Source organism: Thermobia domestica, chromosome 1 (genome assembly GCF_964235325.1).
Source record: "Thermobia domestica chromosome 1, izTheDome1.hap1.1, whole genome shotgun sequence".
NCBI lineage: Eukaryota > Metazoa > Arthropoda > Insecta > Zygentoma > Lepismatidae > Thermobia > Thermobia domestica.
The window spans coordinates 379,555,315-379,581,666 of NC_137454.1; positions in this window are offsets into that span (position 1 = coordinate 379,555,315).

Sequence of the window (26,352 nt, forward strand, 5' to 3'; positions counted from 1 at the left end):
TTGCCGATTGTAAATTTTTCAATAAGTGGGGGAACGCCACAGATATTTTCTGGAAGTGTGAGGATGACGATTCCCGCGTTCCTCCGCACTTTTATCCCTGCCGACAACGATTATTCCTTTTAGTCTTTTTACTAAGATTATGCTTTGAGATGATTACATGTTACTTGTATTGAAAATGTGTAGCTTCGCAAACGACATATAATGTCAATTTGTGATTTCCACTCTCACGTATCATTTGTATATATACTTGTATTGTATACTTATATGTAGGTTAATCAATGTAGTACCACAATAATATACTTATAAGGAAGTTGCAACTCCACTTACATAGATGGAGTATCTTCTCCAATCTAAGGCAAAACTATTATGTGACGCCTATCATATTAGTGTTTACTCGTTTAATACGTACCAAACAATTCCCGTGCTGAATCAATGTAAGTTTGATACATAATTTGTATCCAAAGCACAGACAGATATACTCGGATACTGAAACTGGACTCGATTCTATGCACCAAATCCTAGAGGATATAATTGCAGCCATAACGTTACTATAAAGTACTTACTTTTGTAAATGTCCTTATACTTGTGTGCAAACGTGAAGGATGACAGTAGGTTTCGCATTCCGTAGTACGTCAAATTCCGATTTAATACACACCGGTCGTATTTGAGTTGTACATCAAAGTAGTGCTACAGTAAAATACAGAAATAAATAACAGAGAGAAACACGTGAATGGAAGACCAATAATGACAATTTTGTACATAGGCAATAACTTACGCTGAAAGCAGTGGGAATCACGATGCCCCACTGACAATAGAGAAAGAGTTGAATAGTCTTTAGAAGGATGTTGACTCACCACTATCTCACGCTGCTAACAATGTTGGCAATATTATTCTGGCGTGGAGTTCCCTTACTTGACAGCGCTATAAACAAAAACTGTGTAGTCCTTCATGCTTCTAGGCGTGCTGCAAGATATCTTCTCATGACATCCCAAACGTGTCTATTGGAGTACAAGTCTGGAGAAAAGACAGGCCGGTCAATTCGCCGAAATACCATCTCGTTCAAAGAGCTCCACCATTTGCGCTCCTTGTTGAGGTCGCGTAATTTCTTGCATAAATAAGGAGACGCACATGGGGAAGAAATACAGTGTCACAATAAAGTTGACCAGTGAAAGTAGCGGGTTAAAAAACTTAGAGATCGTTATGTTCGTGAAATACAGGGTGTCCATATGAAACCCTTATTACAAATATTAATTGCACGGAAACTATTGATGTTGCGGTCGCCCTTTTCTGTAGTTGACCGTTGTGGACTACCACTTCTTTGTGCAGCATTGCCTGTGGTTCAGACTGCTCCTCACAGGCATGAAACAATGCCGCAGGAACATTCGTCACTGTTTTTTATGTTTTGATTTTGTTTCCTTACGATTCTTCCCGGTGTCCGGCCATGTTGTAAATAACACCACCACACTATAGCTTTCTAACTGATACGTACTGCTTTGTTGATTTCATTTACCAGCATCGTTTTGGGGAAGCAAACTTATTCTTCGCCACGGTTATTCTGAACTTAAGCTTTCCAATGTCATGATGCCTGTGCATGTGAAAGAAATATCTGGCAATATATTGCTGGGTTATCAATCATTTCCATCGACTATATAATATTTTATGTGCCTTTATATGTTCTATACACTAGTATAATTATAATCTCTCCTTAGTACCTCTATGTTGAACCATATTGAAATTTTTGAACGGAAGTTTGATAGCAGTTTATGCTAAATATTCAGTTAGGAAGTTGTCAAAACTCGTACCATCCTCACACAGATTAGATTACTTCTAAAACATAATTCAGTTATACGTGATTACTCTACTTTATGCATCTTCTGGATGTACATTTTTGTACAGGCTATTAGTATTTATGATTGTATCTTGTAAGGCTTGCAACAAACAAAGCTTATTCCTCTATTTAATCAAAGATATCTCCTAAAATACATATCAGCTGTTTATTTCAAGAACGACATAATTCAAAATTCCTAACTTTTCAGAAGAAGCGTTTAAATTTTCGAAACGCAATGAAAACAAATGGGAGCATGAACGACACAAAGTGCGTTCAGTTTTGATATTACATCTGTGAAAATTTTATCAGTGATAGATATAAAGATTAGCTTTCATTTTCCGCCCATAAGTGAATAAGGGTAATTTTTTATGTTACGGCCTTGAAATAAATAGGCGAATAGGAGAGAGATATTCCTATCTGTACCAGAAATTTACCAAGAAATATAATAAGAATATTTGAGTAACGAAAGACAGATAATTCTGGGGTATTTTGCAAATAATAAATTACTTGAATATTTTGCAAAATACGTGAGATATATATCTTTTACTGAAGACATTTTGTTTTATTATTGTCGAAGTTAATTCTAAGTTATGGGAATTTTTTAAACCTGATTTTTAATTTTGTGTTATAAGTGTTATTTTACCACCATCTATTCAGAGACCAAACTACTTTTCCAAAGCGGAAGCTAACTTTTTATTTGAAAATCGATTTCTCATTTGCATATGAACTTAAGAAGACATTTCCTTTGCTATAGTGAATAGGGGCGTACGATTGAACTAGGGTTCAATTCCTGGTAAGAGAGTGAAAGAATGGCTCGGAGTTCAACATACATGTATGGATTTGCATGCCATTAACTCAAAATATCAACAAACACACTAACTAAATAAGGAAACAATAGGTTACTGTATACTTTGTGATAATGTAAACTATAGTGCTGGTCAAGTTTAAGGATACACATATTACATTTTGCAAAACTTATAGAAGAGAAATCAATACTCTACACGAAAAGACATATCCGAAAGAAATTTGCGGAAATAACAGAGTAAAATACCAAGTAATACAGCTGTATTTTAGGGTTACAAATGAACCGCTAATAGTATAAAATCATTACGAATATTGTACGACAATTAAAACAAGTCAGTGCATATCAAAGAAGAAACTATTAGATAGAATACTATTTTCCACCAGCAGAATATTCCTGTACAGTGTATAAAAGCGTATTTTCTGTTTTCAGGTGTAGCGTTACTAGTGTGAAACCATTAAATATGCTTTTGGAACTTACACCCTGCAGAAAAGAAATATTATGCAGCTAAGATTTTTCCGCACACCTAAGTACAAGTGGAATTGGTGGCTTTTAAAAGTAAACAGAAATTACTTGGGGACACTGAGATAGTGAAATTCTTGGTACCGTTTAAGGATATTTCAACCCCATCGGCTTGTAATAGTTCATAGTTTGGAGCCACATGTGAATGTGACTTTCCTTGGTAGCCGCCCCTGCCCTGGTACGATGTCTTAGAAAACACTCTTTATAACATAATGGGCAAGACTATCAAATGGAATCAAATAACATACCGAAATAGTGTTTAAAATAAATACTAATTATGGACGTTAAAAAGAAGAAAATAATATTAAAAATACTTGTTTATAAATTAAAATGATATCGGGTGATGTAAATTAAAAACAAAAAGAGTTTGAAGTTAAGACGTTGTGGTAGCAGCTTGATTCTTCCTTGCCTCATGCTCCGTGTGGAATCGGAAGGTCAGTTGTGACCTGTAGCTTTTAATTCTGCATTTGTTTCATTTCTTTTGGTTGGGCACGGACCGAGAACGAAAAAAAGGACTGTGAGTAGATTGCGGATATTTAAAGGTAAGAACAACCTTTACTAACTTCTTATTCTATCTTTTCTTTGTCTCTGTGATATTAAACGTTTGTTTTCGTAGAGTTGTCGCTTCTAATTGGGTTGATCAGTCGAAGTTTTATTTTATGTTGATTGGCGCTTATTAGACCTATTTGTTCATTATTGAAATACAAGTAAATTCCGAATATTGCAATAATAATAATAATAATAATAATAATAATAATAATAATAATAATAATAATAATAATAATAATAATAATAATAATAAAGATAAAAAAGAAAAGGAAAAAATAGTTAAAATTTACCGAATTATTAAGTAATTTACTACATAAGATAGATCGTTTGTTTTCGCATCGTTTCGCTAAAACTAGTATTTTGTCAAATTATTAATACCTCGTCAAAACTGAAAAATTGATATTAAAGGTGCCGAAAAATTGTGTGTATTAACCTGTCCTATAAACATGTTGTTATTGAAACGTAGATTAGTCTTGTAAGATGACTATAATTATATATATATTCAATTGAAATATCTACGTGTATATTTGTCTAGGTTATTATAATTACTGTTAGTTTTGAGCTTAGGCCTACTAATTGTAAATTAATTTGTTGTTAGTTGAAGAATTAAGTATGATTGCTAGACCAAATTTCTCAATAATTGGTCAATATTAAGTGTCTTACGCCTGGAAGATTTAACGTGCAGCTTGTAGTAACCTAAATGGATACGAGTCCCTGTTCTTGTGTGTTAAGGATTCCTTTTTTTTTAATACCTAGCTTTCAGAGCTGAGTCCTTTGGGACCGGGATCCTGGGACATTACGGCTTGGAGGGTGAGATAGGATGAAAAATAAAATGTCTAAGATTAAATGTGAGATTAGTCTCGCATCCTAAGTTTTAGGGATCATTAAAGTTTTAAAGCTAGCCTCAGTGACATTTAAGCCGAAGTTTAGGGGAGAATGGGCGTGTGAATTTTCTGAGAAATTTACAGAGGCAACGCCGAAGCTATTACTTGTATCTCTGTGTATAATATAATTGTGTAAAAGTTTCAGCATTATTGTTGAACATCTGGGGAAATTTCAACTAATCTTGGTACACATATAATTACGATCTGGAAGAAAACCTGTGGACCCATAGTTTTAATAGAACTGAGGATTTGAAATATGGTATTTAAAAATAATTTTAAACAACATATAATAATGCCAATTTCGTAATGTTCGCTACCATTGGTATGAATTTGACATACCTGCCTTCCTTCGTCTCAAGTACACGTTGCAGTGGAGGTACGTCACCCCAAGGGGGTTCAGAAGGGGGTGATAACATGTAACAATAATCGAAACTGACCGGTATTATTCTCTAATACATACTTTTTGGGATCGTTGAGATAAATACCGGTATTTTAGATGCCATATAAGCCCGCGTTCTCCCCATATCAACGTGATGGGTAAGGAGGAGAAACATAATATCCGAAATTTTCAAGGATTGAGTCGATTACCTCGTTTACGAGGTTGGTTCATTTGAAGTAGCTGTTGGAACGTAAATAGTATGAACCTCAAGCTGTTTTCTTTTATCATGTCACTTTAATAAGTGTTCGTGTTCTATTAGAGTAAGATGTTTCAAAATTTGTATCAAATGTACAGTATGTTATGGATTTTAACATGATAGTTTCATTGAAATATTCTCTATTCTTCTAGTGTAGTGTTGTGTCAATCATGAATGATTCGGTCTTCATGAACGTATTATATATATGTTCATGTGTAAACTCCTTCTTTTTCTCTACCACGAAGATCAGTATATTTTCCAGTCAAGAATAAAATAGAAAATATTTTAGAATATAATAGAATAAAATAGAAATCTTGCAGTTTAAGGTTCCATGTTTATGTCCATTAATCTAAGGAAAACAAATGATTAAGGCAAGTAAATGACGATGAAAGAATATTTGGAATGAGAGTTTGGAAGGAAAGGGGAGTACCCGATAAATCCCACGGACATGATGTACACCACAAACTTACTTAGCAGTGGATCAAACCAGGGACCCCTCGCAAAGGAGGCAAGAGTTTTATCAGTGAGCCACGGTGATCCCTAGGATAGAATAGAATGAACTGCAAGATAACAATTTACTTTAATTAATCATCCGCACCTTCTTTACCCTAAAGGGTATAACTCTGACTTACAGCAACAAAAGAAATCCATTAACATGATGTGTACTTTACAAAGTTTATGACCTGGGCAAATAATACCCACTAGAAATGAAAAGAACACTACATACTCATTGCATAATGCTTTCTGTATTGAAAACCAAAAGCATGAATGTCGTCTATACAGAGCTCTATATTTTTCCCCATATTAATATGTACGACAATAAGAAGTTGAAAATAAATTGTTATAATTGTTCATATCCCGCGAAAATCTTACGGAGTATATTTCAACAAAATATCTCCTCGAGAAACTGAAGTTGGCAAAAAAAAACGTGGAGATTGCAACACTTTTAGTGTTTGTCTGAAGCTCTAATATGAAAGCAGGATGCAAAAATAACAACAATGGGAATAGAGCAACAGCATATTATTGAAACTTCATAATTGCACTGAAGCTTAAGAGTTCCTGAGCAACTCCACTCAACCCATTGCAACGCTGCCCATGTCATGCGGCAAAGATGATTCACGAGATTGCATTTGCTCGCAAGGAATTTATGAACTTGCGCAGAAAAGAAGTGCAGCAGCCCAAGCGATTCGTATGATCGAATAATTCCCACTCAATACATATGATCGAATAATTCATTTGCGCGAAAGAGATGCGCGGAAACCTAACTGATTCAATGAGCGAATAATCCCAACCAATTCACTTGCGCAAAAGGAATGCGCGGACGACCAATTCATATGAACGAATTAAATGATCGAATCATTTTAATGAATCAAAGTAAATGAATCGATTCTCCGAAATGAATCGTTTCGCCCATCACTATTCTGGTGAGAAGAGCAACCAGTACTTCACGCTTAATACATACTAACTCCTTGCATAGAAGTATTTAGGAAACCAAGGTATTAGAAACCAAAATCAATTATTGGATACCATAAAGAACATATCATTCGAAGAAATTCGAAACATATAGTTCAAACAAATCACGAAAACAATTTCATAAACATCTTTAATAAAGCAAATAGCAAATATCACTTCGGATGTCGATGGGTATAAGATGTTACATAGTTCTGATATTATAATATATATAGTGCTCACGGTATATTGAATTTATAATACTGATTATTAATAAATATATTTAGGAGAAATATTCAGACTATAAAATTTTAAAAGTACTTGAATGGACTGAACCACTTGTATTTCTGTGCCTTCTATCCGCTTCTACCTTAGTTATCATAGACCAATGTTATAACTAAAGCTTGGAATTCATAGAATTTGCTGTGAAAGCGGGGTGCAGAAACACTGTCTTCAAGTAGTGTTCGATCTAGGGGGTAAAACCTGGGGCAGCCAGCGAGACCCAAAGTCATGATATGTATAGACATATCATGAGTTTACTATAAACTTCCAAAAAATATATAAATAATAACTTAAATTACTTTTATCACTCAAAAAACTGGGGACGTAGGCTCCCGGGCCTCGGGCTAATCCGCCACAGAGTTAACAATAGTTTCTTCCAGACATGTGTTTTGGGGGGCACTGCCCCTCCCCCCACGGGGTTCAAAAAGTGACCCACGGAATAGACTAAAATAATACGTCTATAATATAATAATAAATAGAATAGTACTAACTGTGCCCCCGAGAATATTAAGTGTCACCTCGGAACGTTTTTTTCTGAAAGAACGACTGGAGTTAACGTTTGTAGTTTGAGATTTCGAATTGACATTTATGTCCATAGAACTAAACCTTTTCTACCAGATCAAGAAAGTGTCACCACATAAACACTAAATTTTCATTTGATTTAATTTTAGCGTTCCTTTCAGCAACCAGGCTATATGAGACGTGACTCTACAACATAACATGGGGTTCAAACCACATGAGCTCCCAGTTGGGAATCGAATCCGAGTCTGCTAGCAAAAGGAGCGTAACCTAAAGTAATTTTATTAAGAATTACTGAGGATTAGGATAATGTTTCATCATTTTGAAAAAAAAAATCTGAAAATTCACTATTACACTTTCAGATAAGATATAGCATTAGTTTATTGAAATATCTATTACGTACTATGTTGTCTGTCTAAATTTACTATACCCGAAACATGGTAGTTCAATTTAGATTCTAGAATATTTAAAACGCGAAAATAACACTTTCACTTAAAATTTCCTGCAGATTAATTTGAAACGTATTAAACACTTGCGATAGATTATATCTCAAAAAGACTGTTCGATTTGAATTGGTACACAGAGAAACAAAATCGTATGTGGCGTACTTAAAAACGCAGGTTATATACGTAAATCCTGTAGTTTGTGTACTTAAAGTACGACTATATATAACATCCTGCACCAAACGTGTAACTGAAAACTTATGTCTTATAATACTTTCTGTATAATAAAATTAATTTTGTTTCCATGCTTAATCATCCGCATCCTTTAGCCTAACAGAGTGGGACGTTAAACTAAAAATATATTTTTTATTAAATAACTTTATTCCAACTTTAATTTTTACATTAACATTTAAAAAGTAACCAAGATTAGTGCCATAAATTTGTCATTGAATGTCATTATTCTCCTGAAGAAGGATTGATGCTTCAAAAGAAGAATAAAATTCGAAACAGAACAAGAAATACAGTAGAACTTCCTTTATCCGGGATCGTTGATCCGGATCTCCGGGTAATTCGGATAAGATTTGTAAACAGTTCAGAAGACAGCTGTCGCCACATGGAGACGCTTTGCACCAGCTGGCAAACATCATGGCTTGCTTGGAGTGTCAGCCCGCCACCACTCCAGCTGAACTGTTAGTGATAAAGCATTTGCATGACCATGCTTCATTCAAAGGCAACACGTGTTTGAAACAGAAGACAGCGAACCCATCTTTTGTTACGAAATTATGTGTATAAACGGTAAGTTTTCGTATTTAAGGATTTGTTTCGCTTATTATCCGGATTTTCGATTTTGCCTTTGGTCCCAATTAGTCCGGATAAACGAACTTGTACTGTATGTCTGAAATGACTTTTTGTGATCATACTACGTAGCTACGAGCGAAAAACAGGACGTTATTTTCTTCAAGAACAATTTATTTCCCGTTGGTACTTTTCTCGATACAAGAGATAATTTTGTGAAATAAAGAGTGAAAGAGAGAATTATTTTAATAAACGGAGAAGTCTGTCAGCATAATATAAATATTTGTTCAGAGTTTGAACATACGACGATCCATAACAAAAGGAAAATATTTAAAACATGAAAAACATTCAGTCAGGTTCTTATTTCTGTTTCATGCAATTGAAACTTGAAGGTGAGACAACAAGGAACAGAATTAATAAGAAAATACAAACAACATAAAAAAAACTTTCATACAAACAAAAACAAAATTGTAATTATTTTTGTTCCTTCTGAGGGAGAAAAAGAACTCCGGTACACTTGCAGCGTTATGCACATCACTTTTCAATTAAGAGAAAGAAAAATATGAAATAACGAGTAAAGGGTGTAAAAATAACCATTAAAAGTTCAAAAAGAAAATTCGTACTGTGTCAGCATTGAAGCTTTCAGTAATACCATTCATAATACAATAGACTTTTACATCCTTTCATTTTCCATTCAATCGAACAGTCATTCAATAACAATAACATTCAGAATTTCCAGCACACCCTGCATCAGTAAATTTATTCATCATAAGTATAATAAACAGTTCCATCATTTTCGTCAGAAGAAATAAAGTAAATAATATAGTCAATTATATAAACTAGAATTAAGCGAATTATCCAAATAATGCATCAAAAGTTTGCGATCTTCTCTAATACTTAGTTTCTGAATAGAGACCACAAAATGGTTGATCGGCCAGTAAATCGAGTTTTTGTACCTTTTTACGGAATAAGGACATCATGCTGAGTTCAATGATAACTTGGGTTTGTCTACAATATATGTAATTCTTCAGATATAAGGCGTACAAGCACATTTTTGAGTGAAGATTTTGATATTGGATCTTTTGATTCATTTTTGAATCAGAGATCACAAAGTTTTTGAACGGCCCTTAACTCGATTTCTGTTATTTTTTTTTTTATTTTTTTTACGGAGTAATCACATCATACTAGTTAAGTCATAGTTTAGGTTTGGGTACACTATATGTAGTTCTCAAGATATAAGGGCTACAAAAATAATTTGATTGAAATATATTGGATTTTTTGATCCAGAAAATATAAATTGTAAAAGAGGGCACAGTGGCTTGCTGGTAGAGAGCTTGTATCTGGTGGGGGTAGTCCCTGGTTCGATTTCCGCGCAAGTGTGTGCTAGGAAATATCGTATCTATTGATTTTCTAGGTATAGCCTACACCTGTTTCCTCAAACATTCTCATTCTCCAATCCTTCCACAGTTATTCACTTGCCTCAATCATCCCTCTCCCCTAGCCTAACGGACATAATCATTGTATGTTAAACTAAGAGATTTCATTTCATTTTATAAATTGTAAACCTGAGAGCACTACCAGTTTACACAACGTCCTTTATAAAATTAGAAGTTTTCCATTCAACGTAATTCTCAGAAATGCTTTCCAGATCTGTATATGGTAGATTGTATCTTGAAACTCTGCAAAATAATTTTGAGAAATATAGTGAATGGAAAATGTTAAGCATGTGTTTGTCCCTTTCTCTACATCGTATCCATGGAGAGGCAAGTCTAGTCTACAATTGACGGTGTAATGTTAACCTAATCGTTCGCATTCTGTTTCAATTACTTCAATTAATGGTATATATTCAATTCTTTTCCATATTTCTCTTATTTTACACGCGCTACTTCATTAATGCCATGTGTTAACTTAGAATTATATCTTTGCCGCAAAGGGAATATGCAAGCTCATGACACCACCTAACCTGTGAGAAAATATGCACTATTTAAATATAAGTTCCAAAGAGAAGGTTGAGCCACCAACAGAATACTGAAAGAGTCATATAATGGAGCTGCTGATTGGGAAAACTTTTTGTGGATAACCATAATTTATTCGCATCTTGTTATTTCCTCTCCTAGTGGAGAGTTATTTTGTTCTAACACCTTGAAAACACTAACGTCAATCGACAGTCACAAAGCATATCCAACGATCTTTAAAAATAGTCACAAAAATAATTTTAAAAAGGAAACATTTTTCCAAATAAACAGCTTAAATAATGAAGGGTTACACATGCAAAACAAAATACACTACTTTTCTTGATCTTTTCATATTGGCGGGTGCATAATTAATGCGTAAACCTTCTACTCACATATTAAGCAAAATAACAAAGGACTATTCAGAATTAAGAAGAGAAGAATATAATAGGACAAATGATTGAAAGTTATAAATTACAGAAGGCACACAGAAATAGGAATGACATCATAATAGTGTAACTGAATGAATGGAAGAGTGGCTGTCAATCTTTCTGGACCGGAGGACTTCTCCAGGAACGTTGGTGTCCCAGAAAGAAACTGTATGCGTGCACTAGATATATCCCCGGATAAAACCGGATAGGAAATCCGGATGTATCGGGAGTGTGTGTTTCGTTTGTTTTTCTTTCGTGTGTGTCCGGAAGTGTGTTTTGTGTGAATAGTAAATATATAAACATCATTAATGAAAAATGTCTCGGAATGGAAGCACAATCCGGTATCTGCAATGCCGCCTTCAAATGGCATGCGGGTCTCAGATTGGGCGTACAAGGCGGAAGGACAAATCTGATGTGGGCCTGCACTAATTTCTCCGAGTAGACTCTGGACCTCAAGTCGGTATGCCTAAGTCTGTTGTTATATCGTCGCATCAGAACCAGGGGTACGTAACTCCATTTTCGTAGGTTTACAGGCAAGAGGACAAAAATATTATTTTCTTAGAAGGATGTGTTTTTAATAAGATGGTAATTGAATCATATTACAACATATGATAGGCGAGGAGAAGAGATGGCGTTACGTTCTATTTACACCAAGTGGGGCTTTCAAAATTATGTCCAACCATAAAGAAACCGAAAACCGCATTTTTTGAGTTACGTTCATCTGATTCTCATGCGATGATATGAAAATCCAACCGGGAACATTATACACTAAAATAGATTTATATAAATATAAAATAGCAAAAACTTCGGATATTGATGATTTAAGAGTAAGCGAAAGTAAAAAGTGTAGAATGATTGAAAATAAAAGTGAAATAAATACATGAAATAACATGGAAGATAAAGTGTAAGTATTATAAGTGAAAATAATACTAACCTTAAGGTGTGAATCATGCAGACATAAATGCAGCTTTTAGTTCACATAAGAGTAAAAACTATACGTAAGTTGTGTAGTGTTAGTGTAATGTTTTATAACAAATTTTTACGAGGATGTGGTAAATCAACAATAAATAAAAGTGACAATAAAAATCACATAATGAAAGTGTTTATCATACAGGAGAGAATAAAAAGATATGAAAAACAAGTCATACAAGGTGAAAACCCGAACAACCAGGATAAGAAGTAACCTTAAAATACAAGCAAGGTTAAGTATAAAAACTACAAACGCAATGAATGTTGAAAAAACTGAACCATGAAAGGAGATACCAACATACAAGGAATATTAAGTATAAAAATTTTAAGGATATAAATGATGAATAAACTGAAAGATTAGAGTCAGGCCTAAATCGAGCAGTCAAGCAAAAGAGAGTAGCATAAACTAACTTTGACTTTTTTTTTATTTCTCAGTTAGCACATATAGATGTAGAAAACTTGTTATTCTTTTTAAATTTTATTTTTTTCGTTTGTTTTGTTTTGTTTCGTTGTCTGTGTGTCTAATTTTTCTTTGCTCACCCCTTCCATTCCCTTTCCAATTCCATTGTTTTTGCCATAAAAAATGAATGCTGAAAAGCTAAGGAAAAAGAATCATTGCTATCATGATAGCACTGTTTCGGTCAAAATTTTCAGGTGCCGAATCTAAAAGGTCGCGATCTGAACAATGCAAAAAATAATAAATAAATAAAATATAATAAAAAAGCTGAAAATTTAATTCATTAAACAGTACGAAAGTTTTACAAGCTTCTGCCAGAAAAAATATATAGATACGAATCGAAATAATTACGTGGGGACACAGTTAAAAGCAGCAAAAAAACTGTCATATGTGACATTATCGACTCGCTAAAGACTCATACTGACCTGGTCAGTTAGTACCCACTTAAAGTGCATATGTATAAGTTTTAATTTAACAATGACTTAGGAAAGTTTTTGCAAAATTTCAACGCAGTTCAAGAATGTTTACAATATTTGGGTAGTTGGTTTTAAAATAACCAGTCAATAGAACATCTAGGTGAGAAAAAATGGGTTGAAAATGAACTGATCTTTGTCAGTAACGTAGCCAGGAAAGTGCATTTGTAAGAAGCTGGGAATAAAACTGCAATATTTTCTCATATTACTAAACAAACCACTTGGTTCAGCACTAGAATCACCAAGGAGTTGACAGATGCAGTCTTTGATGAAATATAAAGAAGACACAAAGAAATACGAGGACACGAAGAGTAACGAAGGGGACCCCTTTATCCTCTCCAATGGTTCCGCTTCCAAAGATTGGGTATAAAAGATTATGCCTACAGGCATACCAACTGATCACATTCTACCTATCTCTTGAAGTTCCTCAGGGCAGGAGAGACTCCCTAACATGTCTCTGCGCTTAATTGGGTAAGATGCTTCTTACGAATCTCCGAGCTGTACTGGATAGGAGATACTATCCCATATCTGCGTTGCTTCGGGCAAGAGGGTTTCTTCAGACCCAGCTGCATCGGGCAGAATCGTTCCTAATCAACAATCCTAAAAACCTTGTAGCTGCTATGGGCAGCAGGTCAAACATATAGAGCGAAAGATTATTACAGATATCACTCATTTGTAAACTGTAGCTAAATTCAAACAAACTAACGAAAAAATCAGTCAATTTATCAGCCCAAATTTCTGTGAGATGTTGGTAAGAGAGGTTCGATTCTTTTTCTTTTACCCTTTCTTCTTAAATATACAGAGTGGCTCAAAAGTAGGTATACACACCTACATTGATCAAGAGCAACATTCTAATACATGGGTTTATTTGCTTTGGCTGTTCCGAACTTAAGTCGTAAGCAAAAGTATATTAAGGACAAATAATAAAGAAACTAAGTGTATTTGATGAATAACAATAAGAAATCATATAAAATGCAATGAGCTGATCAGTACAATGGTATACCTAATTCTGGGCCACCCTGTGTATATGAAGAATTATAATTTAGATCTCCCATAAGGGCTATTACATTTTCTCTGACACAAACGCCAGCAATTATTATTATTATTATTATTATTATTATTATTATTATTATTATTATTATTATTATTATTATTATTATTATTATTATTATTATTACAAAGAAGAATCTGTCTGATAAGAGTTCGATTGACATTACTCGCAGCGGTGCCCATCAACTTAATTAAAAAAATATCTTTTGCTTCTTGCGAAGTTAGGCTATTTTCTACAATCAAATTCTTCGTTCAAAGTTAAATGTTTTGATGTAAACATTTCATTATAAATTCACATATTTTGTATTTTTGATTTTCAGTGAACTCCAATCTTAATTGGATCCAACTATATACGATTATAAGTCTGACAACACAACATTGCTGCACGTCATGCAAATAGGAACAGAAATAAAACACTGAACTATACATTTACTGTATGTTTGATGAGGATCTTGGTTAGAAGATGGAATTGTAACATGCACAATACATAATATAATGCAATTATTTACACACGTGGCATGTCCTTATTAACATTCTTTTTACCAAGTGGGGTGCAAACACACCCTAGTGATAATCATTTTGTTCTTACTGTTTTATAAATATTTCTACAAAGATGAGATTCAATGATTTTAATTATTGATTTGTATGACATTTTTTTAAATGGAAGGTAATGTACTAAATGAATTGTATTCTATATATTTACAAATTAATAAAGTGGGATGCAAGTACACCCCATTCGGAATATCATGTTACTTCTTAAGTATACATGGTTATCCTCAACGATTACTAGGTAACAGCTCAATTTAACTTGATTTTCATAGTTAATTGTTCGTATTGTACAATGATCTATAAATACAGAAGTGTAACGATAAGTGATGGTTTAACGGTTCTATCTTTCTTCTCCGTCTTCTTCTCAATTTAAAAGGTAAATGAGTCTAAGCTCTTAGACGAACGTTATTTCTCTCTAATGTTAGGTTAATGACTTTTAGTATTTTCGGATGCATTGTTGGAGAAAGGGAGAAGGATGAGAAGCAAGAACGAAACTACAAAATAAATATTCCTGTTGAATTGAACCAAGGAAGATGGGTAAAGGATCCTCGCTCCAGCAACAGAAAGGTTACAAAAAAAACTGTGACGTTTCTGGCAGTTTTATTTGAAAAGTTCACTCACCGAAGAAGATTTATGCGAATACTGTTAGTGTTTACAATAATAGGAATATCCTTACATGTTTTCTGTATTTGAATATGTAACAGGCAAGTAGTTTTGTAAAAATATTGGAGTCTTGTTTGTTTGCAGATAAATATTAATAACCTGTATTTTACACAAATTCAAATTACACTGTATTTGCGTGAAAATACAGAAATATTATTACATTATTTGAAAGCTATTTAGATAGAAATATCATGAAAATGAAAAAAGCCAAAATTTCCAAAATTCTCGTTTTTTTTCCAAAAAAGCCGGCTTTTTATGTAAAAAAAAACATCGATTCAAAAAAGCCGGCTTTTTTGCATCTCTAGGTTGTGGACAGATTGCCGCTGAGGGAACCAGATGGTAATATATGTTAACCCTAGATGGGACCCTAACCCTTTATCTTATGTCTTTTATTATTATGATAAAATAGCAAATATTTCTATACCATATTTGTAACGCGTATTTGTCATTTGTATAATATTAATAAAAGAAACTGAAATTACAGAATAATGAAGTCAATTTATGTAGAGATATTTTTCTTAAACGTTAATTTCATTCTCTAATGATAGTCATAATACTCATAAATCTAGCCTTACTTTTTCCAACTTTATATGAGATGAAATGTAAAGTTGTAAGATAGGATATAAAAATAGAATACTATTGTTAATATCAGGACTAGTGATGGGCAAAACGATTCATTTCGGAGAATCGATTCATTTACTTTGATTCACTAAAATGATTCGATCATTCAATTCCTTCATATGAATTGGTCGTCCGCGCATTCCTTTTGCGCAAGTGAATTGGTTGGGAATGATTCGCTCATTGAATCAATTGGGTTTCCGCGTATCTCTTTTGCGCAATGAGTTATTCGATCATATGAATTGAGTGGGAATTATTTGGTCATATGAATCGCTTTTGCTACTGCACTTCTTTTCTGCGCAACTTAATAAATTCCTTGTGAGGAAGTACAACCTCGTGAATTATCTTTGCCACATGACACGGCCAGCGTTGCATTGGGGTGAATATGCTGTTGCTCTATTCATATTGTTGTTATTTTTGCATCCTGGTTTCATATTAGAGCTTGAGACAAACACTAAAACTGTTGCAATCTCCACGTTTTTTCTGCCAACTTCAGTTTTTCGAGGTAATATTTTGTTGAAATATACTCTGTAAGATTTTCACGGGATATGAGCAGTTATAACAATTTATTTTCAACTTCTTATTGTCGTACATATTAATATGGGGAAAATCTAGAGCTCTGCATAGGCGACATTCATGCTTTTGGTTTTAAATACAGAAAGCATTATACAATGAGTCTGTAGTATTATATTCATTTCTAGTGGGTATTATTTGCCCAGGTCATATAAACTTTGTAAAGTACACATCATGTTAATGAATTTCTTTTGTTGTTGTAAGTCAGAGTTATACCATGTAGGGTAAAGATGATGCGGATGATTAATTAAAGTAAATTGTTATCTCGCAGTCCATTCTATTCTATCTTAGGGGTCACCGTGGCTCACTGATAAAACTCTTGCCTCCTTTGCGCGGGGTCCCTGGTTTGATCCAATGCTAAGTAAGTTTGTGGTGTGCATCATCATGTCCGTGGGTTTTATCGGGTACTCCCCTTTCCTTCCACACTCTCATTCCAACTATTCTTCCATCGTCATTTACTTGCCTTAATCATTCGTTTTCCTTAGGCTAATGGACATAAACATGGAACGTTAAACCACAAGATTTCTATTTTATTCTATTATATTCTAAAATATGTTCTATTTTATTCTTGACTGGAAAAGATTCTGATCTTCGAGATAGAGAAAAAGAGGGAGTTTACACATGAACATATATTTAATACTATTGTGATAATTTTAAAAGATTTAGCTCGGGGAGACATTGAATAAACGCAAAATGAAATGAAATTTTAAGTTTTGTGTTTCATGATTATCATCGTGTAGATTAAAGGAAACGATAATGATGAGAATGAATGAAATGGTGAAATGAAGGAAGTGAGCAAAAACAAAAGAATCCGAGAAAATCCACACATATGGTGTTTGTCCACCATAAATCCCACTTGGCGCAAATAGACAACCAGGGACCCCATCTACCAGAAGTGAACTCTTTACCACTGAGACACTAAGCAAGAGATGAACATATATTTGTGAAAATACTGGTAACCCCAATTGAACCCAATCTGAGAAATGCCCCGCGAGAAACTTCTTGGCCTGGCGGATTTTCTCCCTGGCCACCCCTGTTATCATCAGTGTTTGTCTACATTTCTAAGAGAAAACCGTTAGTTAGTTAAATTTCAGTTGAGTTGATTTTCAGTTTAACGTCCGGTTCAGCAGCGAGGCTATATGAGGCCTGGGCCTACTGATTAATATGTAATCCTAACCACGTGAGCTTCCGCCGGGAATCGATCCCGGGTCTCCCACATCTTGTTTACATGGAAGCTCAGAAAACTATTTGTGTCTTCATGTATGTATCGATAGAAGTAAAGTGAAAATTAGGTACCACTAAGCTTCGTTCCATGTGGACAAGTGTTTTTACTGAAAGATGCAATACAGTCTTCCCAGAAATAATCTTTATTCGTCTTTCTACATATACATTTTTAAAATCAATTATGTACAGTACGAATAATTTACAGTGCACTTTTTCTGTGTAAGTACTGTATTTACACTGAATATAATATAGTACTTTGAGTTAATTATAAAACATTAAAATTGACCTTTTTGGCTACTGCAGTTGAAAGTGATTAAAATAATTTTATCCAATGCACGTACAGTATCTTAATAAAATGGATAAATGCTCATCAAAAGTATGTTGAAATTAACTGCGAAATCGTATTACATCTGATTGAGCAACACTGCCTGTACTTCACGACAAGAAGCAAGCAACAAGAAAGTTTATTCTGAAAGTAATCTAACAATGCGGCTTCCTTTCTTCCTAGGAAACAACCCTACCACGCAGAAAGAAAAAAAAAGTCGCAAGCACCTACAAGAGCAGGAAAAAAGACGCACGTATGGTTTTCTTTCTTTTTCACTCCCCGTGAACTGCAAGCACATTTGCAGAAGTAACCTCACCAATTCTCTCACACAAGCTGGCAGTTTGTGATTCTCAATTCATTTCGAAGTACAATTCAATGAGAGAAGTACAAATGATTTATTAGAAGAATCGATTCATTTGTGAAAAGAATCATAATTCATTGGATTCACGTCATGATTCGTTCATAATGATCGAATCGTTCATGATCGACACAACACTAATCAGGACATACGATAAAATAGATTCCTAAAATAATTATGGATATGTGAGATGAATGGAAAATAAAACGAAAGAATTCTATGAAAGTGGAAAGTGTATGTTTATGGCTGTTATAGGAAAATATTATACGGAGAAGAAAACGATTGGAAGCGTGAGAAATGAGTGTTGAGAAAATGATTACAAGGAACGAAGATATACAAGAAGATAGTAGAAAACCTGGGGACAGGAACAGTAATAAAGTAGATATTATAATAACAAAGATAGAAGAATCCGAATGAAAAATTATTAGAGAATAAATACTAGGAGAGATACCAAAGTAATGATTATCGGGCGTTTATAATACAAATACAAATTTAAATAAATAAATTTCAATTCTTTATACTCTCATTAGATCTCTATAAAAATTACATAAATAAATAATTTTTGGGTGATTCATTAATTTGAACACAAGCAGTCGAAGTGATAACGTGAAAGTGGTAAAAAAAAAGAAAAAAGAAAAGAAAAGAATTGAGTATCATATGAGAAGCAAGTTTCGAAGTGATCGGATGGCCACCCATTCTCCAGATCCAGGACCCTTACCATGTGACTTTTACGTCTTTCCCCTGCTCAACAAATTCAAGGACAAGAAATTTGAAGATGGTAGCGGATGGATGGCCACTGTGGAAGCATTTTGGGAGGATCAAGACAAAGAATATTTCTGAGGGTATTCAGTTTTTTTTTTAGGAAAGATGGACCAAATGTATCGACATGTTAGAAGACTATGTAAAGAAATAAGTATAGTTTGAAACCATAAACGTACTCTGCTCGTTACCATTACATGTGGATTACTCCTTGTAATACTCTATATAAATAGATTACTATGCATGATAAATATGATATCATAAAGAAGGGATGCTAACAATTAGATTGCTTTTTATAGAAAATATTAAACAATGCGTTTCTTGCGTAAGATCGAAATGCTTATTGGCAAACCGCTATGTGCGAATATATCTGATTTTGCTACAAGTTACACCCAAGTTAAAGCAAAAAATTATGATGGTAATGGTCATGCTGAAACTTGATGACGAAGAGATAGGTACAACATCAAATACTGGTTATAGGTTAGGGCGTGATAACTTTGAGTGTATGAAAAGGGAAGCAAGAGTCAAGTCGGTAATTTAGGGTGGGTGCTTCAAATATGTAGTACGTTCCTAATGTGAAACCTAATTATTTTGTTTGCTATGAGCTGCCGTCAACTGAAATTATTGTGAACGCAGAACCCTTGTCTTCCTCCGTCCAAATAATAGCAGTTTGTTAATAATAGTGGCAAAACATGTATTTATATGACTCAGGTTTCCAACAAGTTCTAGTTTTTCGTTATTTTTACTGAAAGAGGAATGCACTGTAATTTGCAGTACATATACACTGTTCTTTAAGGTAATGAGTGAGTATTAAGTTTAAGAAATTTCACATCTGTCCGCGTATGAAGTTTAATACTTAAATGGGAATTTTCGTAATATGGAAAATTCCCAGTATAAAATATTATACATGGCCATAGATGCTGACAGCCCTAAAAATCTCTCAATCTCATCCAAATACAAAATATTCCAAAAAGGTCTCATGCATATGTGAACTAAGGAAAGAACCTTAAAATAATATGAATTGAAACGCAAGAAAGCAGTATTTGTTATGTATGTCTATGTGATGACTTAATTAAGTCAGAACATTTAAACAAAAAAGTCCAAAAGCGAGATAACCGTAAGTATGAATAAACAATGTTTCCTAAACGCTTATTTACAGTATAATGTACTGAAAAACGTCTTTATTTCTAAGATTCTATACAGAAAACTTAACCTTTAAGATACTCGAACATCTGGGCTTGAGGAAATAGAACACAATGCTATTGCGTCGTTATCTAGTAGGCATATGGAGCCCGCTTTCTCTAAAAAAAATTGGAAAACAGTTACCTGATCATTGGAGTTTGAACTCTATTCTTTAAAATGACTTCCATTCAAGTTCGTTGAAATAGAGACGATAATATTTCTAACCCATTTAACCAATATACCCGCCAAAGAAGGCGGGTTTTAGTGAATAGAGTTAGAGATGTCATCCTACACTTTGTTTCAAGGTACTTCGCATAGAATATCCATACCAAGGGGAATGTGTGTTCCTGTCACTACGGCATGGCGTGTCCTCAGGTTGCGGATCTATGAGAAGGCCTCTAGATATAGAGGTTAACTGCGAATATACTGAATAAGCAGTCGCGGACAGACTACAAAGAGTGGCCCTCCAGCTTGGGGATTGGAGTGAGGCTAACAACCTCATTCTGTAAAACAGTGACACTTGTTCAGAAACATTTACAGAAGCCTCGACCAGGACTGATAACTTGGCACACAATCAGCAAAAGAAAATGGATATGAGATTTAGAACATGGATTATTAGAAGTCTCCATAGGGCAACGCGTTAAAGTCCGTAACGAGTGAGTTAGAGAAATAGAGGTTGGACCTAGTAGGAGTTCAGGAAGTTTGGTGGGAAAGAAATGGAACTGAAACGTCCGGAAATTTTACGATCTTTTGTGTGCAAGGAATTAGCAATCACCAAGAAGTGACAGGGGTTTTCGTTCACAAACGAATAATATCAACACTTAAGTTGATTGAATTGGTTACTGACAGACTTTTTTTATTACTCGCAAATGTCCGCGGTGTGATATTATTGTTTTAAATATAGAAGCCCCAATAGAAGATAAGGATGATGATATAAAAGTAGAATAGATATATAACCAACTCCCGCGATACCATACGAAAATTATATTAGGGAATTTCAATGTGAAGGTAGGACGAGAGGATATTTTCAAACCGATTATAAGGAACGAAAGTGTGCTTGAAGAAAGTAATGACAACGGTGTTAGACTTTGCAACATCCAAAAATCCAAAAAGTAGTGACAAGAAAGTAATGACTTTGCAACATCCAAAAATCTTATCGTGAAGATTATAGAATTCCCACATCATGACGTTCATAATTACACTTGGAATTCACCAAACGGGAAAACACATAATCAAATTCACCACGTTTCAGTATATAGAATTAGAAAATCTAGCATAATTAATGTTCAGTCGTTTAGAGGGGCTGATTGTGACACTGGTCACTTTCTGTTGCAGCGATAATAATAGAGAGATTGAGAGATTAAGAGATTGAGTAAAGGAAATATTCAATGTCTGAAAACGGAGATATTTAATTTAAAGAAATTAGAAAGCCAGGTAAGTGTGGTGTACCAGATTGAAGTTTCGAATAGATTATCTGCTTTAGAAGATTTTAAGTCCACTAGTGTTGAGGGTACTTTGATTAAAATTAGATATAGCATTCAAGTTTCAGGAAAAGAAAAATTGGAACACACGAAAATACATAGAAACGAACTATGGTTCTACCAGGAATGTATTAAACTATCAGAGAAAACAAACAGGCAAAATTACGTTGGCTACCAAATCCGAATGAAATAACTACATAAAATTTCGTAGTTTTCAGGCGGGAAACTTCCAAATCTTTTATAACAAAGAAACGCAATTTTTTGAAACTTAAAATTAAGGAACTTGAAAAGAATAATAAAAATAAAACATTCTGAACATGTATAAGGGAGTTAACGAATTTCAGAAATGCTATCAACATCGTGGTTATATATTAAAGAATGATGACGGAATAGTTATCACTGATACAGATAGTACCTTAAATAGATGGAAAGATTTTATTCACAACTTATTTAACACATAGCAAAAAGCTAATCTGCGTGGAGAAAGGGAAATACACACTGCAACACCGTATATTCCAGAAGCCAACCGAATAGAAGTAGAAATCGCTGTAAAGAAATTAAAGAAACACAAATCTTGGATTGTAGACAAAACTCCGGCGGAGATAGTTTTCGCTGGAGGAGGAAAAATTGTGCAGAAAGGTACACGAACTCATTCTCCTTAACTGAAACAAGAACGATTTGCCACAAGAGTGGAAAGAATCAATCATTGTATCAATTCACAAGAAAGGCGAGAAAACTGACTAAGAATTATCGAGGCATTCCTCTTCTGTCAACATCTTATAAAATCCCTTCAAACATTCTATTAACAAGATTAACCCCCATACGAAGATGAAATCACTGGAGATTATCAGTGCATATATATAGACGAAATAGATCAACTATCTACCAGACATTTATCATTCGACAATTACTCGTAAAGATATGGGAATACAATACCCCGGTACATCAGATATTTACTGATTTTAGAAAGGCGGTTAGGAGAGAAACATTGTACAACGTTTTTACAGAACTTCGAATACCGAGAAAACTAGTTGGATTAATTAAGATATTTTTAAATGAATCCCAAAGTAAAGCCCGGGTAGGAAAATGTTTGTCCACGAGCTCTCTCGTTGAAAATGGCTTGAAACAAGGAGATACGTTGTCGTTATTATTATTCAACTTTGTCCTGGAATACGCTATAAGGAAAATCAAAGATAGAAACCAGAGTCTAGAGTTGAATTATATTCACTAGGTTATGGCGTACTCTGATGATTTAAATTTAATGGGGGATGATAGAAGAACAATAGAAAAAATGCGTATCCCTTATTAAACGCTTGCAAGGACATGGGTTTGGAAGTGAATCCGGAGAAAAATAAGTACATGGAAGTTCGTCGGGATCGTAATACGGCAAATTATAGATGCATAACAGTATCAAATAATATTTTTAATAAAGTAGATACTTTCAAATATCTAGGATCGGTATTAACAGACAAGAAACATATTCGCGAATGAAACAAACGTCGATTAAAGGAGAGAATTCGTGTTATTATTCAGTTCAAAATCTCTTATAGTCGGGTATTCTGTGAAGAAATTTGAATCTTAAAATATATAAAATGATAATCATGTCTGTTGTTCTGTATGGTTACGAAACAAGGTCGCTTACTCTGAGGGAAAAGCATAGAATAAAAGTATTTGAGAACAAGATTATGAGACGAATATTCGGAATCAAGAGGAATGGGAATGGGGAATGGCGGACACTTCATAACGATGAACTGCATAAATTATACGGTTTACCAAACATTTTTAGAATCATCAAGTATAGGAGGTTTGGGTGGGCAGGTCATGTTTCGCCTATGGAAGGAAGTAGGAACGCTTTCAAAGTCCTAACTAGAAGACCACTCGGAAAACGACCATTAGAAGACCTAGGCGCAGATGGAGAACAATATTAAGATGGATCACCCAAAAATACGAATACTAAGTAGAAACTGCATCTAGTTGCTTAAGGATAGAAGTCAGTGGAGAGCTTTTGGGAACGTGGCATTGAACCTCTGGGTTCCATAGGCCATAGAGTTTCTTTAGTTAGTTAGTTCACTCTAGATAATTTATATGAGGAGCAAAACTTCACAGTAAACCGAAACTTTAACTGTAGTGGAATTGATTTAACTACCGTGTAGAACAAACATTCGAAGGTTTTACCGCAAAGACAGAAAAACTGAAATGGTGTGCTGACTCCAGTTGAAATGTCAACTTGGAAGCACTAGTGACTTACATTAGCTCCGAAGAAATTTCCCTACCTCCACATATATTTTTCTCAGAATATGAAGACTGATGCTACACTTCCAGGATGAATCTTAGTATTTATCATTCAGGCTGGAGTAAGTACATATGTTTACTACATGATTCAAACATTTGTAAGTTTGGACAAGCAATTTGCAAAATATCTTGTTCTCCTAATTTTGGGTTGGCTCTATTTCCATAACGTGGAATTTACAAATTGTTCTCTTAGGTGAAGACCTGCATGTCATTATAATTTACTTATGTCTTCACTGCTCGTGCAATTTTAACACTTTATTAATATACATTCTTTAACTGTGTAGTATTGTAAGTATGCGCATATAAGTTTCGTTGCTTACTATAATCCTGTTCAACCTGCACTTCGTGGAAAAACATACAATCAGAAATAGCAGCTGAAACAGAGTTAACAGATTGTAGATAACTTTAATATATCCTCTGAGTTTCATTCTGTTTTATGAAAAAGTGTTTTAAATTGTGATATTTACACTGATTTGTCAGCTAAAGAGCAAAATGAGAAAACGCCACAATAGAAATTGTAAATCACGTATCACAGCAAGAAGGAAGAAAGCGAAACACATGCAGTTGACAGGCAGGGAAAACTAAAACACTTTGAACTGCTCTACGGAAATTTAGAAGAGGACTACTCTACATCATATCAAACAGTAAGTTTTAGGAGTAGTTGAAATAAGTTTATTCTTTTGAAGTCGACGTAGGATGCTTCAGAGATCGAAATTACAACCTAACAAAGAAAGCAGTAATATCGGAGAATCAGCCAGTAGGCCTCATCCGATGACGACGTTAAAAATAGTAAATGAGTATAACTGAGTATATACTGTGTCAAATTATGGCCACTAAGTGAAGAAAAGGAAAACGTATTGATGTATAGTTTGCCAAAGATAGTTCCATCATAAGTGTTACATGTTCTCTTCAAAAATGTTGTTTGTAATTTTTATTCTTGAAAGTGAAAACTAATCCTCAATATGGAAGCTTTAGTATATCATAGGAACATTTTAAATTCATACAATTCATTTTTAAACTCGTTTTGTTTATCTGCCTCACGTTAGTTAATTATACTTCTCTTCTATTTTCTTTTATATATTAAAGGCTTAATTTAGCTGGAAGGACAGTAATTGTTTTTACAAGAAATTTGAAAAATGTAGTGAACAGACTATTTTGAAAGAGGTAAGCAAACTTACTTCAGTTAAAATTTTGTTTTTGTAGTAAGTGTTATTTAATCTGAGAATGATATTGAAACATACTGTTACCTTACAGGGCCGGATCCAGGATTTTGTGACGGGGGTGCACCAATAACTACCATTGCATTTGAATTAAATTTGAATTTTCTAAATGCCTCTAGGCATCTGTGGTGTGAATGGGAAATTGCCTTGAAATGCTAAGTGACTGCTCTTGCTGAATTCTGTTCCTTCAACCTTCAGAAAAATGATTTTCCAAAACTCTGCTTTCTTATAAACCCAAATGGAAACATCACAGCAGAAATTTTCGGAAAGTGTTTTAATTTTTACTACAAACTTCTCACTTTAGGTAGTTTATATTTACAACGAGGGGCTGCACGTGCACCTTTGCATCCTCGTAAATCCGGCCCTGCTAACTTGCATTTGACTGCATCTGATATAAATGTATATAATCAATCCTTTTTAATATGTCAATATTGTGTTATGCACCAAATGCTAGAACATGTAGTTGCAGCAATCACGTAACTATAAACTGCTTTCTTTTATAAATATATTTGTTTATATGTATTATATTGATGTTCAAAACTTAAGGACAAATGTAAGTTTGACATGCTTTGCCACTCACAAGTGAAATAGATTGGCGAAACTTAAACCATAAGTATAAAGTAGTGCTACAGTAAATACACGAAACTACAGAAAGAAACAAGTGAATCAAAGATAAAACACTTGACATGACACTCTTATATAGAGGCAATAATTCACATTAATATTACTGTGACTAATGATGTGACCTTACCTTACACAAGGGTGTGTAATCAACGGGACAGCGATGGCTCTGCAAAGTACCCTCATGCTGTTCACAAAGTTCTTAATTAGTTATTATGAAGTTCCACTATTCCAAGAGCGCTGTTAACAACTGATTCATCGTTCTTAGTGCATCTGGAAGACGTATCTGCATATCATCGTAAACTCGTTTGTTGGGAAACAAGTCGGAGAAAGAGGTAGGCCAGCACATTCGCCAAATATCCTCTCGCTCCAAGAGCTCTTCCTCCTATCCTAATCTACACGATCGTGCATTATCATCCATATAGAAAAAGTTGAAGCTAACTTTAC